The sequence below is a fragment of the Syngnathus acus genome, chromosome 10, assembly GCF_901709675.1.
Source record: "Syngnathus acus chromosome 10, fSynAcu1.2, whole genome shotgun sequence".
Lineage (NCBI taxonomy): Eukaryota > Metazoa > Chordata > Actinopteri > Syngnathiformes > Syngnathidae > Syngnathus > Syngnathus acus.
The window spans coordinates 4,015,745-4,029,861 of NC_051095.1; the positions used below are offsets into that span (position 1 = coordinate 4,015,745).

The 14,117-nt window shown below is 48.1% G+C and overlaps 1 long non-coding RNA gene across 1 annotated transcript in view; it reads right to left on the minus strand.

The window, feature by feature from the left end:
• Nucleotides 1-9,070, minus strand: part of LOC119128276 — a 32,716-nt gene extending 23,646 nt beyond the window's left edge. The window contains exons 1-3 of the long non-coding RNA XR_005098960.1: nt 8,958-9,070; nt 8,058-8,129; nt 2,538-2,610 (exon numbers count right to left, since the gene is read on the minus strand). This is a non-coding gene — a long non-coding RNA (uncharacterized LOC119128276). The remainder of the gene's footprint in view (nt 1-2,537; nt 2,611-8,057; nt 8,130-8,957) is intronic.
• Nucleotides 9,071-14,117: the final 5,047 nt, after the last annotated feature.

Genomic DNA, 14,117 nt, shown 5'->3' on the forward strand with positions numbered 1-14,117 from the left:
TGTTTGCCTGGTGTGTGCGTGTGTGTGTGTGTGTGTGTGTGTGTCAGGTGTCAAGTTTACCCCTGGATCGACCCAAGCTGGGAATGATCTCGTCTCAGCGGGGGAAGCCAAGAAGTGCTCTTCTATATGCTGTGTGTGTGTGTGCGTGCACATCTAACCCGAGGATGACTCACAAACCATCTGGTGGCCAGATGCAAATTTCACCACCCCCCCATCCCCCACAACCGCATCCGCCACCAGACCCCCCCCCCCCTTCAGTTTCTGAGTCCCCTTAGTTAACCTGTGAACTTTGACCTGCGCTTGGATAACGGTGGCGTGTGACCCGTTGGCGGGCGCACGGCTTTCTGGTCAAGTTCACGTCACGCTTTGGAGTGACGGTAACGGGGCCGCTCCGTGGTGACGGTTACAGCTTGGACTCGATTAATCGGCAACACGGAGGGCACACTGAAATCAGATGGTGGTTTCGCCCACCAAGCTGGCAGTGGTGCCGCGAGCAAATCAGTACCTTCTACTAAGACCCAAATCACAAACAGTCGGAATTTGCCAAAGTCATGGAACAATTCACGGAACACAACTGCGGCTTTATTCGCTCCTCGTGTCAATTCCTAACATTAGGAACAGCGTTGCACGAAACGCCGCTTCAAGTTGCGCTAGCGTCTTACAATTGCCGACTGTTTTTTGTTCCGAGGCCCCGAAGACTGACGGGAAAGCTTACTTGTGTGACAGTTATGAATTTTAATTGTTTCTAAAACACCGCACCAAGTTCTAAGATGGCTTCAGTTGTTTTTGAAATGCCGTGAGCTGGGCGCCAAAAGAGATTGCGGTCGACGTATTTACACACAAAAAGGAGGCGTAATAATAATGATAAAGGTAGCGAAGGAAGTGGTTTGACATCAATGCGCTCGAAAGCCGCCGTCGGGGCCTGGAAGCCATTGCGCGACACTCTGGGTGACGATTAGGAGATAATTGGTGGACACGGATAATGTCTTAATTGCAGCCATAACGTTTCCCCCGGCGTGAGAACAAAGGGCATCTTTCAGCGGCGACACACAGCCCCTTTCGTGTATGTTTGTTGTCGCGCCTCTTCGCCAAGCAGTAAATCTCGCGCTGACCTCAACTGGCGCGCCGTTGGAACGCGCCTTTGTCACGCTTACGTCATTTCCAACGCCTCGCATTGTGCGTCACCTCGGCGGCGCCTTTATTTGGAAGGGATTCGATTCGATCTTGTTCTGGTTGACTGGATTACGCGGCGTTTGAACCATGTTTACATCATTGCTCAAAACGTGCCGGGGCGGAGAACTATGTAGGACGCAACTGTGGACATCTAGCGAGCTAGCCATCGTAGCTAGCTAGCGAGCTACGATGCTCGATGAAAAAAAAGCTTGACGTCACAGTGATCAGTCTATATTAGCTAGCTAGCTAAAAGCTTGACGTCACAGTGATCGATCGATATCAAAACCTGTGTGCCAACCTCAATCTGACAATATCAAAACAATCACACCAATATTTTAAGTTTCATACGCTTCCTCTCCACGTGCTTGGGAGTTTTGGCGATGATACATAGCATTTATCTGATATGATTGTTTTAGACTGTCCCTGAGAATGTTCCTTGGGTGACTCATCGTATGTCGCAAGTGCAAGAGTCGTCCAGGTTGCCGTGGCTGCTTTAGAGCGCCTCGTTGTCGCAGTGTCAAAATGTATGTTTTGCGTATGCAATTAATTAATCAACCCCGATAAAATCAGGTTGTTGTTTTTTTTTTTTTAAACATGCTTAGCTGGAAATGTGTAAAAGAGAGGTCAGTAGCTGGCCCTCGCGCCGCCGCCGCCGATTCCGCCGCCCCGCAACCCCCGCTGACATTTCCATGAACCGCCGCTTGATGTTCCTCAGATGACGAGGAGCGGGATGAAAGCGCAACTCCAAAAAGAAACAATCAAAATCTGCCGCGCAGATGTCTGGTGTGCGTGCGCGGCGACTGGAGGAAAATCGGCCCTCCCACCCCCACCCCCAGTTTTCTCCAGGATGAGACCAGAGCGCGCGTCCCCCGATGGGAGACAACGTGACATTGACAACGTGTGCGTAATTGGACGCATCTTAGGTGAAGGTGAAGCACGAGAGGAAATCACGAGGACACATAATTAAGAACAAGCAAGGGGGGTGGGGCCTAAGGAGGCTTACCAATAAAATGTAATTAAAATGTTACAAAACTTTTAAAACTTGACAAAAGCAAATAAGCGTGCTTACATAAGCGTCCCAAATTCCTTCTCTGATGCAGTAATAGTAGAAAAAATTAGCCGACTAAGCTAATGGGAAGAAGTGAATCGGCCCACCTTTACCCGTTCCTTCTGCGGCCAAAGCATTCTAACGATTCATTTTTAACACAACAGACTCATTCAAATGTATGTGACCCAAGTAAATGTAGCTTCACTTGTCTAAAAAAACATCCGGAGCATTCCTTTAATTTTACCATGAAATGACTCACTGCATGACAGGAAGGTGAAAGAATGAACACTTGAAAAAAACAAAAAAAACTACTTACATGTGATCCAGCCTGGAAGTCCAGCCAAGTAGAACAGGCTGACGGGAATCACTCACTTCCTGCACGTCACCACCTGTAGCCGCGAGAGAAACAAGAAATCGTCTCACACACAAACAGGTAATGAACATCCCAAAAACGGCCGATATTCATCTTCGGCTTTCCTCGCCTTGTTCTTCTTGTTTTGCTATTGTTCAGGGAAGTGTAACACAACAAAAACGATGCTCGGTGCTGTAACCCCAGCGAGTGAGCAAAACGTAAAAAAAAAAAAATCAAGAGCACTGTATTTTATACAAACATAGTAAAGGAGTCTGGTTTGTGTGAGTGTTAAAGTGTGAGCCGTGGCCTATAGCAGCTTCTTGACCGTGTTTTTATTTTCTATTTGTGTTTGTCTTGTTTGTTAAATGGTGACTGGGGGTCTTCTTGCCCACTAGCGAGAGCGTTAGCTCTTACTCAACCCTGCCCCCTCCTCCTCAAAAGCGGCGGTGTATCTGAATCTCGCTCATCAGAAACTTAAAAAACTGATTACGTCGTATCGGTTTGACACGGAGCAGAAGACGATGTGACGTTTGTCTTTGGCAAACAGAAGCCAGGAGTGCGTCTCGGCACAGGAAGAGTGGGGGGGGTTTATGAAGCTCTGGACCTTTCCCTGACCCTCCCCCAGCAGTTCCTTGAACACATTCTGCTCTCCACCGCCGCCGCCGCCATAAAAACGCTTTCCACACAACTTTTTCCCAGCCGCCGAAATTCATATGCGTGCCCCCTCGCCAACCTTCCTAACTGGACCTTCCCTCCTTCCCGTTTGAGCTCCCCCTTTCATGGTCCCGCTCGGTCTGTCATCCAACCGTACGTGCGCCTCGCCTGCCTTTTTCCTACTCTCCGCATACGTCGTTCCAGCTGGCGGGCGCAACCGCCGCGGCGAGCCAGCGGCCGCTCGCGATTTGTAAAGCAGAGACGGCGGCGGGCCCTGACACGGGATGATTTCATAGTCTAGTGAAAGGAAGGGGGGGGGGATACGGCAGATATATTGTGAAGACGACACAGGGCCAAGAAAGTAAAGCTCCAGCCGTGTCCCGAGTTGATTAAAAGATCAAGCCAGGACGCCCCCTCGTGACACGAATAAGCGCTCCCGGAAGCGGCCAAACCGTTTGCGCCGCACGACACGGACTCTGGCTAGAGTCTCCGGCTTTTCGGTGGTCGCTACGCTAACGCAGGAGCAGAAAGCAAAAATCTCACGCTGGCGAGCGCGAAGCAGCCGCGTGTGGAGGCGACGACAGCGTCGGAAAAGAAAAATCATACTTTAATTGCCGGTCGATAACCTTCGGAAGTCGATAACGTCTACCTCCGAGTCAGACGGATGAGGTGATAAAGAGCAGTGGGCCCGCGGCGGTGCCGTGTGGGAACAGCCGTAAAACAAGGCCTTGGACACGCTCCTGACAGCAAACACTGCTATTAAAACGTAGCTTACAGGTGCGTGTGTGTTCAAGGAAACTTGCAAATGAGATTAAGAGGAGAAAGTCTTGCCATGTGTGCGTGCGTGTGTGTGAGTGTGTGTGGCTGTAAAAGCCTATACAAGGTGCCAACGGCTCTGACCCTTCACCTCTTTTCAATGTTGCTATATGTCGGAATGCGTATTAGCAGGATTTGGTGTTCCGGTGCCCCCGAGGGTGTGTGTGTGTGTGTGTGTGTGTGTGACCTCAGACATGTGTTGGTGTTAACTGGCACCACGAAGCCTGGAGGGGATCATTAGTGGGCTCTACACGCTTTCTTTACTGTACATAGCGGGAGGCGCTTTGCACACCAACACACTGTGTGTGCGTGTGTGTCCGCATCAAAACGTCCCGACCGTGGCGACGCCAAGATGGCGGCCTGAGCGCTGCCCCCCCGCAAGCATCCCATTAAAGGTCCTAGAAGGACCATAAACATGCATCAGCGTCAACACGGATGTTTGTTTGGGTTACCTGCCGCGATGGGGGGTGATTTTTTTTTTTTAATATAGTAAATCGACTGGCAATGCTTGGCGGAGGTAAAGAAGACGAAGGTGACGAGGGACGCCCCGAGAGGAGGGAGGCTAAGCTTGTGGGCCCTTCCAAACACACTCACCAACTTCTTGGGGAAGTTTTAAGTGGTCCCTTTTGTCTGCCGTCATGGTTCCCTTCCCTCCTTTTCTGCCCGTCCTTTCTTCGGGCCTTTTAACAGTAACCAGAGAGGCCAAGAACAACGCTGGGACACAGCGGGAGACGGGGAGGGTGAGTGGGGGACACCGAGGGCGGAGACAGGGGAGACAGCGAGGCGCTTAAAGGGAGCTCGGAGATAAGAACTGTCTCCACGCTGTAAGAGAATCCCGTCTTCCTTTTCCCCTTCTGTTTTCAGATAAGAGAAAGAGCAGGTTTATCTGCGTCTCTCTGTGTGTGCATCTCTGTGTGTGTGTGTATGTGTTTTCTGTGTGTGTGTGTGTGTGTGTGTGTGTGTGTGTGTGTGTGTGTGTGTGTGTGTGTGTGTGTGTGCGGGCGCACCAGACAGCTTTCTCAGACCCTTGATGCCGATCATCCACCATTCATCCATTCACAACTGTGTGTGGTACACGGATCGGGGTCGAGGAAAAGGCTGGCCCCGTCTGATGCAACCCGCTGTGGAAACTAAGCAACTGCTGCGGACGTTATGCCCCTCCCCCCTCAACACCTTCCTTAGCATGAGGTTACACGTTAGCCAAATCAGGTGACAGCCAGTCTTGACGTGTCGGCGCTTTAATCATTATTATTGCAAAAACAGGTGGATGCACAGGTTCGTTCTTCTCTGAGCAGTTCCTGGTTGTGCTTGTCAATCTACGTCACTGCCATAGATAGAGTTTTAGAGCGCCTCGTTGTCTCGCCTTCTGTTTTGTTAAACACTCAAAATTGGCAGGTTCGTTAACAACATTCGTCTCTGTGATACATCAAATTTATAAGACATTTACGGTATTTTCACTTTACAGGGACTATAAGTGAAATTGGATGACAACTATTGCTTTTCTTGACTCATACACAGCCAAAGTTGTTTTTAATGAGTGGCGGGCGATGGAAATAAATGGTCGTGAAGATCGTTCCCGCTCGCAGCCTCGAGAGCGGTTGCTAAAGCAGCGAGCGGGGGACACGCGTCAGTGCAAGAAGAGGCGCTACGCTTCATTTGATGGCTCGCGGCCTCCCAATCAAGAGCGCGACGCCTCTCATTAGCCCGTCTGCAACCCTCGGCCATTTCCTCCGACGGGCCCCGTGAAAACAAGGCGAGCGAGCGCGCGCCTTTCGCACCCTGTCACTCACGCCCCTTCTGATGGATGGCCCGGCGGGCCCGTGCAAACATTCCCTGTTGGTTTTGAGGTGCGCGCGGCACCTGCTCGGCGCGGTGATTAAACGGCGACATTTACGGGCGAGAGTTAGAAAAACTGAGGAGTGAGGATTCGCCACCGCTTAATGATTTCACCATGACGGGTCGTGAAACGCTGCCATCTCATGAAAGGCAAGAAACCCGAGCCCCTCCTATCGTCCGCTCGCTCGCCCCCGTCCTTTCTCCGGGTCTCCGTTGACGGCGCTCAATGCTATCAGCGGCGCGTAATGCCCGCCATTACATCGCGACTCTTTGTCCGGCTTATCGGGCCGCATCGGGGCTTTGCTTGAGTTTCCATTCTGCGAGCGACATAAGTGGAACGGAGCCGTCCAGGATGAGAAGACAGAACTTCTGGGTCGTCAACTTCCAGCCACAAGCCGACGTGTTGCGTCATGTCCCGAGAGGGAAGACAGATGGCGCTCATGAAACCATCAAAGCCGGAGTTTGAACGGAACCGAGCGTTGTTGTTTACGAGATGTCGCCTGGAATATTTTGTGCTTTGGCTGATTTATAAAGATGCCCCACAGACCGAGTTGCCCACAATTACGCCGACTGAGCGGAGGTTTTGGTGGCTTCCTCAAAGAAGGGGCAGACAAACCATTTTGAGGAGGAGGGGAGGGGGGGGGGCGGTCGACCATGTGAGAGGTTGAAAAGATCCCCCCCCATCCCACCCACTGACAGATCCTTACAATCCTTTTCCAAACCATTTGCCGATGTTCCCCCCACGAATTCATCTTGCCAGTTCCCATGGTAACGCAAGGCAGCAGCGCATCTTTGAAGCGCGTGCCATCCAATAACGAGCCCACTTCGCTAACAGGTCTGATTGATACCGCCGGCCAGCGCGACCCTCGGCGCGTTGCCGCGGGAACGGCCGACAACAAACAGGCCGCTGATTGGGGAAGTTGTCAAAACAAAGAGCGCCGCCGCCATCAAACACTCCTGCTCGGACACGTCACAGCTCCCCAAAACGTCTGCGTGCTGGCGTGGAGTGAAGCACGCTGGGAAATATTGAGAGTCATCTTGAGGCCCTTGGCTCTGCAAACGCCTGATGAGTTTTGAATGGCCTCTTGTTCCCGGAGAAATCTGCGGTCGTGGCATACGGGAGTCGGCGAGGACGAAGAAGAGGAGGAGGAGGAGGGTGGTGGTGGTAGTGGTGGCGGCTGCTCTACCAGGAAGCAACGAATCTTCGCTAAAAAGTCAACGAAAAATCCCCGCGCAGTGATTAGGGAGTCGGGAATGATGGACGATTTCGAACGCAGTCTCGTTCATCATTCCGACTCGCTAATCACTACGCAGGGATTTTTACAAGTTCTTCTGACCATGACTGCGGCAACGTGGAATAAAAAGAGTTGGGTCAAAAATAACCCAAATTTGCTCCAAAAGGGACTGACCAAAATTTTTGGGGTTATTGATTTAATGCAAAATGTCTGTCAAAAGCAACCTGACTTTTGAGGTTAAACGAATATCCCAAAAAAGTTGGGTCGGCCCATTATTGACGCAAATTGGGGTTACTTTTGACCAAACTGTTTTTAGAGTGTCAACCATGATGCTGAAGATGATTTTTTTTCTTTGGGGGTTATTTATTGAACTCAAAACGTCTCCTAAAAAATTGGGTTAAACGAATAACCCACAAAACAACCCAACTTGGATCACCCAAAAAATTGTGCCGGACAATTATTGACCCAATTTGAGTTATTTTTGACCAAACCGTTTTAATTTTGCAAATTGAACTTTATGAAGTGCGTTTAGAAGGGTGGAAACCGTATGCAATCATTGTTTTTGAGGACACCTGACCTTATAGGGGATAACCTAACAAAATGGCGCCCGCCCTCTTTCCCAACGTGGCTTCGGATGCCACGCTGACTCATGTCTTGTGGGCAACCAGGCCTCGGGTCCCGCTTGACCATTTGACACACGTCCAAGAAGGACAGTGTAATTACACCTCTATCTACGCTTCTATTTATATGAGATGGACGGTTGCCTAGGCGACCGTCAGGATCACAACCCCCCCCCCCCCCTTCCGTGCGCAGGAGCGTCATCGTGCATGAACATGCTCGGCGAGGGCGCGCTACACAGGAGCTGACGGCTGCTGGATTCGCAAATGTGTGTACGTGAGTGATACATCTCAATCAAGTGAATGGAAAGAGTGAAAGTGCTGACCTGACACGGGGTGGGAGCGTAGCGTGGCACGTCCTCCCCACGTGGGAACGACTCAAAAGGAACATGTGGATCCTGTTGGGAGACAAGAGGGGTGGGGAGGGGGGGCATAAACACTTTTGCCAAAGTTTTGTTTTGCGCGCGTCTGTCTGATGTTGATTTTCACCGCGACCAAGACGGAGGAAATGAAAGAGGAGAGGACCGAGCGGGAGGAGACGGACAAAGAGGACACGATTGAGGTCGTTGGTTAGGTCACATGACATCAGTGAGGTATCAAAAGAGGTCAAAGAATCAAGTTGAGCCTTCCTTTATGAAACCTTTGAATGCAGCTATTGAACGCCCCCCCCCTTCCGCCCTTCCCCGAGGCTCAAACGAATCATTAGCATTCCGCGTGAGACTCCAACAAGCCCGTTCGGGAGGAAATGAGAACTTTCGTCTTTCATATTTGACATTTTCCAAGCTGCCGTTGAAGCTCGGAGTGATGAAGTGATTTGGATGGTGAACTCTTCGTCTTAATCCAGGTGGGAAGACGAGGAGGCGGCCTGTCCAAAATCATGTTTGCTCTCGCGACTTTCATCTCAGAGTTCTTTTCTCATTTCCTCGCGCATTCCTCCCTCTCCTCCGTCCAAGGCTGCGGGGCCAAGGCGCTCGCTCCTTCCTGCGCCGCCGCGGACAACAAATGGACTCAATCATCAAGCGTGACGCTCGCATGCCGGAGACCAACGTCCGGCGTTTGACGGCATCTGCCGCCAGACGCTGGGCCGCGCGCTCGACGTCCTTCGTCGCGAGGTCATTCGGAGTTTAGCGCTGCGCGCTGAGAAAGAGCCCAAAAGTGTGGGAAAGGTTTGAAAACAGAAAACCAAATGGCAATAAAATTCAACATTGTGAGAACGAGGAACTCACACACGCTAAATCGCCGTTTGTGGTGAGCCCCGAAGAATTAGACTTCTTCTGTCATGACTGTGTGTGTGTGTGTGTGTGTGTGCGTGGACACAAAACACCAGCAGCATGCGACCATGAATGATGACCAACGTTAATCACAAACATATTTCCACATGTGCGCGGAAGACACAACAGGCCGCGCCTCTCTCCTTTGCTACGCGAGCGAAGCGTCCGCAGGAGGGAAAGCAAAGATGGGAAGATAGCAGGCGTGACATGACATCATCGCGTTTGGAATTGATTCACTCGTGTTACCTTGACTTCAATCTTGGGGGGGGGGAGAAAAAAAACGGAAAATCGTATTTATCTCTATCTATGGTCTGAGCGCAAAATCGGCAAATAGGTGAGTAATGGAATAACAAAAGATTGTTTCTGATTAAGCAAATTTGTGAATTCTTATTTGCACGCAAGTCAGGCCCGGACCATGTCCACAAGTCACATGACCTGGCCAAAGAAAACGCCACTTGCTTCGTTGTCGCCCATTAACCTTTGCCGACACGCCGCTGATGTCACCGCAGCGTTGCGACCCCCGAGGAGCGAGCTCGGCGCGCCCAAAAGTGTCCCCCCCCCCCTCGGCGCGTCTGTCTGCAGCGTCCATCCATCATACGGTGACGGCACTTAGTCGCCATGGCGGCCGGTGAGTGAGCGGGACTTTTGGAGTCATAAAAAGATGATGTCATATTTGGACTTGAGCGGCAAAACAAATAGATTTCAATCCAGCGATGCGTCACGAATGTACACCCGGCTTTTTACGCGACGCTCTTTCATTTACGACGGCAATAAAAAATATTGATTAGCTGAGCATTAGCGAGTCACTAAATCCCCCTCTCAGCACCTTTGACCCTCGCCGCAGCCGTAAAGTAGCACCTTATTATTACAAGTTGGGCGCGTCACGTCCCTCCTCCTGCGCTTTCATCATCGGGTTCCAAGCCGGCGGGAGGCCTGCGTGCGCTTTTCACATCAGCCCGACAAGACGAACAAATCACTTTGGAAAAAAGGTGCTAAACTGAACATCACACACCCACGCACACAAAAGCCCGCTTCCTGCGCCATCCTGTTCTCCGTCGCCATTGTACAGTACAATGTGGCGTCTGTGCGAAGGCGCAGGTACAGTAACGCCACCTCCATATGGCTCCCATTCCTCGCAGGAAGAAAGACTATATTGTTGGTGGCCTGTAAAAAATTAACTGGGCGCGCTCTTGAAAGTGTAACAAAAGCGCCGCCCCTGCCGCTTAACGTGGTCTGGAGGACTCCTTTCACCTGGATGTCGATGCCAGTGGACCAAAAATGAAGGCGACAAACGCGACGTTTACACCGAACTCGTGGAACGTTTCAAATATGTTTATGATTGCCTAATAATAGCTTAAACTAGTTATAGTGTGATACGAACACTGAGTGGGACACAGACTCCCTCTAGTGGTATGCAAATGTATTACCTAATTCTATAGTTGGACCATTTGTGTGCTATTGTAAAAGTTCAAATGTTAAATACAGTTTAGTTGTATGTTATGCACGCTATAAATAAAGTTATATTGTATTGGAAGTAGGGATGAGAAAGCGCAGGATCTGTATGAGTTCCTCGAGGAGTAATTTTGTCATTGTGTTAAAACTTTACATATCAGAAGTCTGACAATGCTAGCTACTACGATTTTTATTTTTAACAAATGCACATTAAACAGAAAAATAAGGCGAGTCATTTTTTTTTTACCGTCTTTGTGATTGTCATTTGAATAGAAGTGCTTTTACTCTAGTTTAACACACACATATTTAACCTGCCTCCTTTAATTGGCCGAGAGCTCTGATTGGCTCCTGGACCACTGCCAAAGACCACTGAGAGGCCTGTGTGCCACATCAAAGATACATGTGTGTGTGTGTGGGTGCATGTGGGTACTTCAAGGTGACCACACACACACTACGTTTACTATTAAACCTTTTTAACGTGTGGTTGTGTGTGTAGGGGTCTTGACACTTACAGTGGGGGGGACATCGAAGTCACAATGGTCCTTGTAGTCTTACAGCTGCTGTGCCTAAACACACACACACACACACACACACACTAAAGTCAGTTATAAAAAAATGCAGACGAGCAAATTAAAAGAAAAGTGCAGTGAACAGGAAATGGCATCATGGCGCTGGCGGCTTTCCCAACTCTTTGAGGCGCCGTTATGGCTCCAAACATTTAGGCTGAGTTGGGAATCACTCCCTATCCGCTATATATACAGTGCCCTATAGAATGAGTTTGCCATGTAGTAGTGCTGTTGGAATGTTTAGTGAGTATGGGTTATCCTCGATATAGTGCCTTCAATGTATCCCACAATGCATCATGACAGTCCAAGCATGAATGACACCCAGGGCGAGACATTCTTGGCTTGTTTAAAATATACATTCGCCATTCTTGCAGCAATTTCTCCCTGTCCGGTCTCACATCATGCATATTGCCAGAAACCGCCAATGCAATCAGCGGTCACTACAAAAGCAATATATCACATGATCCATTGCACTGATGCATTGTTGGTTGATTTTTAACACAGGACACAATCATGCCTTGTGGCTCTTAAAATCTTTGATAAATTTATCACGTCACAGCACTGGTCCTAAAGTTTGTCTAGTATTTATGACAAAAGGCTAACGTTGATCTGCTATGTTACAATTATGCAAAAGCAAGTAGTGTTCCAAAACAATTTTCAATTTGTTCAGAGGAAAAAATACTTATAGAGCGTGTCATTTAAAAACTACAATCTAAAACTTCATTTGTTTATTATTGCCTAATTCATCAACTTCAAGTCTACTGCACTGAATTTTTTTTTTTTTTAAAGTTTCACTTTTGTATTTGAGACATCACAGATACAGTAATCGACAAGTTAAAAGCCATACATCACCTGAAACGTAACGGCGTCTTGTTCGTATTTTTAATTATTCTAACTTCGAACAAACGTCACGGCTGCGTCACGTGAAGTGATTAAGCCCGCAAACGGAGGCGAAACATTTCGCTTTTTCTTGATGTAAAACTCGTAAAACACAAACAAACTTCGTTCTTCTTTCTGAAGATCTAAATAATTTTGTCATGCTTGGATATACGTAACAATTTTTGCTTACCTGTCGGAAAGTGTTTCCCCCACAAAAATTAATTACGTTTCTTCTTCGGTTTACATGACTAATGGAAGTAACACAACGAAGGCAAGCATGCGCCCTCTAGCGGTGATTCTCTGTATAGCAGTTGTAGGAAGTCGGGGGGGCGCATTCTCACCAGGAAAATGTACGTGACAAACAACGATGAGTGTTTTTAATGACTCACTTTTACAGAGCAATCATCACAGCACGACACAAAGTTTACAACACAGCTAAGATTGTGCAAGTGTGAACACACAATGACCGACATATGCACATTAAATTTCCTTTTTTTTTTTTTAGGTAAATACTCATTTAAATTACTCATTAAATGTAATTACTGATTGGAATTGCGAATGGTGTTTCAGCACATTACTTTGAGTTAAAGACTCCGGTTAAGAGTACTGATTCAGCTCCTTACTAAAGTAAAAACAGAAAATAGACTTTGAAGATTTTAAAAAATAGATGTATTTTGACGGAGTAGAATTTCTTTTTTTTTTTCAATTTTCAAATGTAAGCCGTAAAAGTAAAAAGTGTTGAGCTAGATTTAGCCAGTAACAACAGTACTAATATTGTTACATTCCACCATTGCCTGTGTGTGTACGTGTGTGAAAGAAAAAAGGTTCCAGCTCCCACAGCCGTGGTGACTGTGCTGCCGTTTAATTGGTTGGAAAATCATGAAAAGCAGGATGCTTTTAGTCACCTTGCGTGACTTCCTGTCCCACGCAGGAAGTTGACCTGTGTGTTTGACATTCTCTTCATTTGCAGCAGTTTTCTTTTAAAAGTCCCTTCAGAATAAAGCCGTCCCCGGCTTGATTGTTCCATAACCGGCGTCAAAGGGGCGAAGGTCAGGACATGGGAAATTTCCAGGATTGCGGTATCTATTTTTTTTTTTTTGTGAGGGGAGGTGGTGGGGGCAGGATGGAGTCAGTGGCGTCACTCCTGTGATCTTTATTTAGCGGGCATTCTTGAAGTCTGGGGTTCGGGATGACCCAGAGGAAGAGGTGAGTGAGGCGCAGCGGCGGGCCCGGGCCACGCTCTGACTTCACGCCGCAACAATCCCGTGATTAACAATCTTGTTAAATTATACAGCTTTTTCCCAGCAAGCATTCCTGTCCGCCATTTAACACCAAGACTGAGAGGAACACGGCGTGGAAAATGCTGGATAACAGGAAACAAATAACACCCGTTCATCAGACAAGTTGCGAACTGGCGCTGAAATGACACTTTTATAAGGAGTTGAATGAGTACGCATACTTTTACCCAAGTATTTTTGGACATAAGTATCTGTATTTTTCCTTTAGTTCAGAATGTGAATACCAGCCCTGCTAATAATGCAGGTACAGATGTTTGACTTCTCTGAAACACATCTGCGTGATGTCTCATCGTTTTTGTTGGCTGATGTCATCATGCGTTATTCGACGCTGACATCGCTACCTTGCGTTTTTACGAGCCGCAAACGTTTGATGTTGCCGGCCTTCTCACGTGTTCGAGGTGAGAAGCAAACAACGAACGCTCGCCCGCAGCCATTTTCCGCCACATCTGGTCGAGGTTGACCCATCCATTGCGGATTTGAGTGAACGAGATTGAAATGAGAGAAGGAACGCTGATAATGAGCGGTTGACTTGAATGTTTAAGGTTCCTAAAACGGAACCCAGAGGGACACCAACATGGATTTTTTTGATTTTTTTTATCGTGAGCGATATGTTCCTGAACTGGGGAAAATCTGCAAAATAATAGATCAATAAAAAAACGTTTTAAAAAAGGGTTTTACAAAATCTGGAGGCCATTTCAGCACTTAAAACAAAATAATTTTTTCATGAATCGATACTATTGGTCTGTCCCCACGTTCTGTTATTTTTACACATTATTAAACATTGTAAAAAATAGCTTGGGAAAGAATCTATTAACTCTCCCGGACACTCGGTTTGATGAATTTCTTCCTCACACCACAAAGCCGTGCTGTATTATGTCTCAAGATTTAAAGTCTGGGTTTTACGTAAGCTAAGCTAGTTT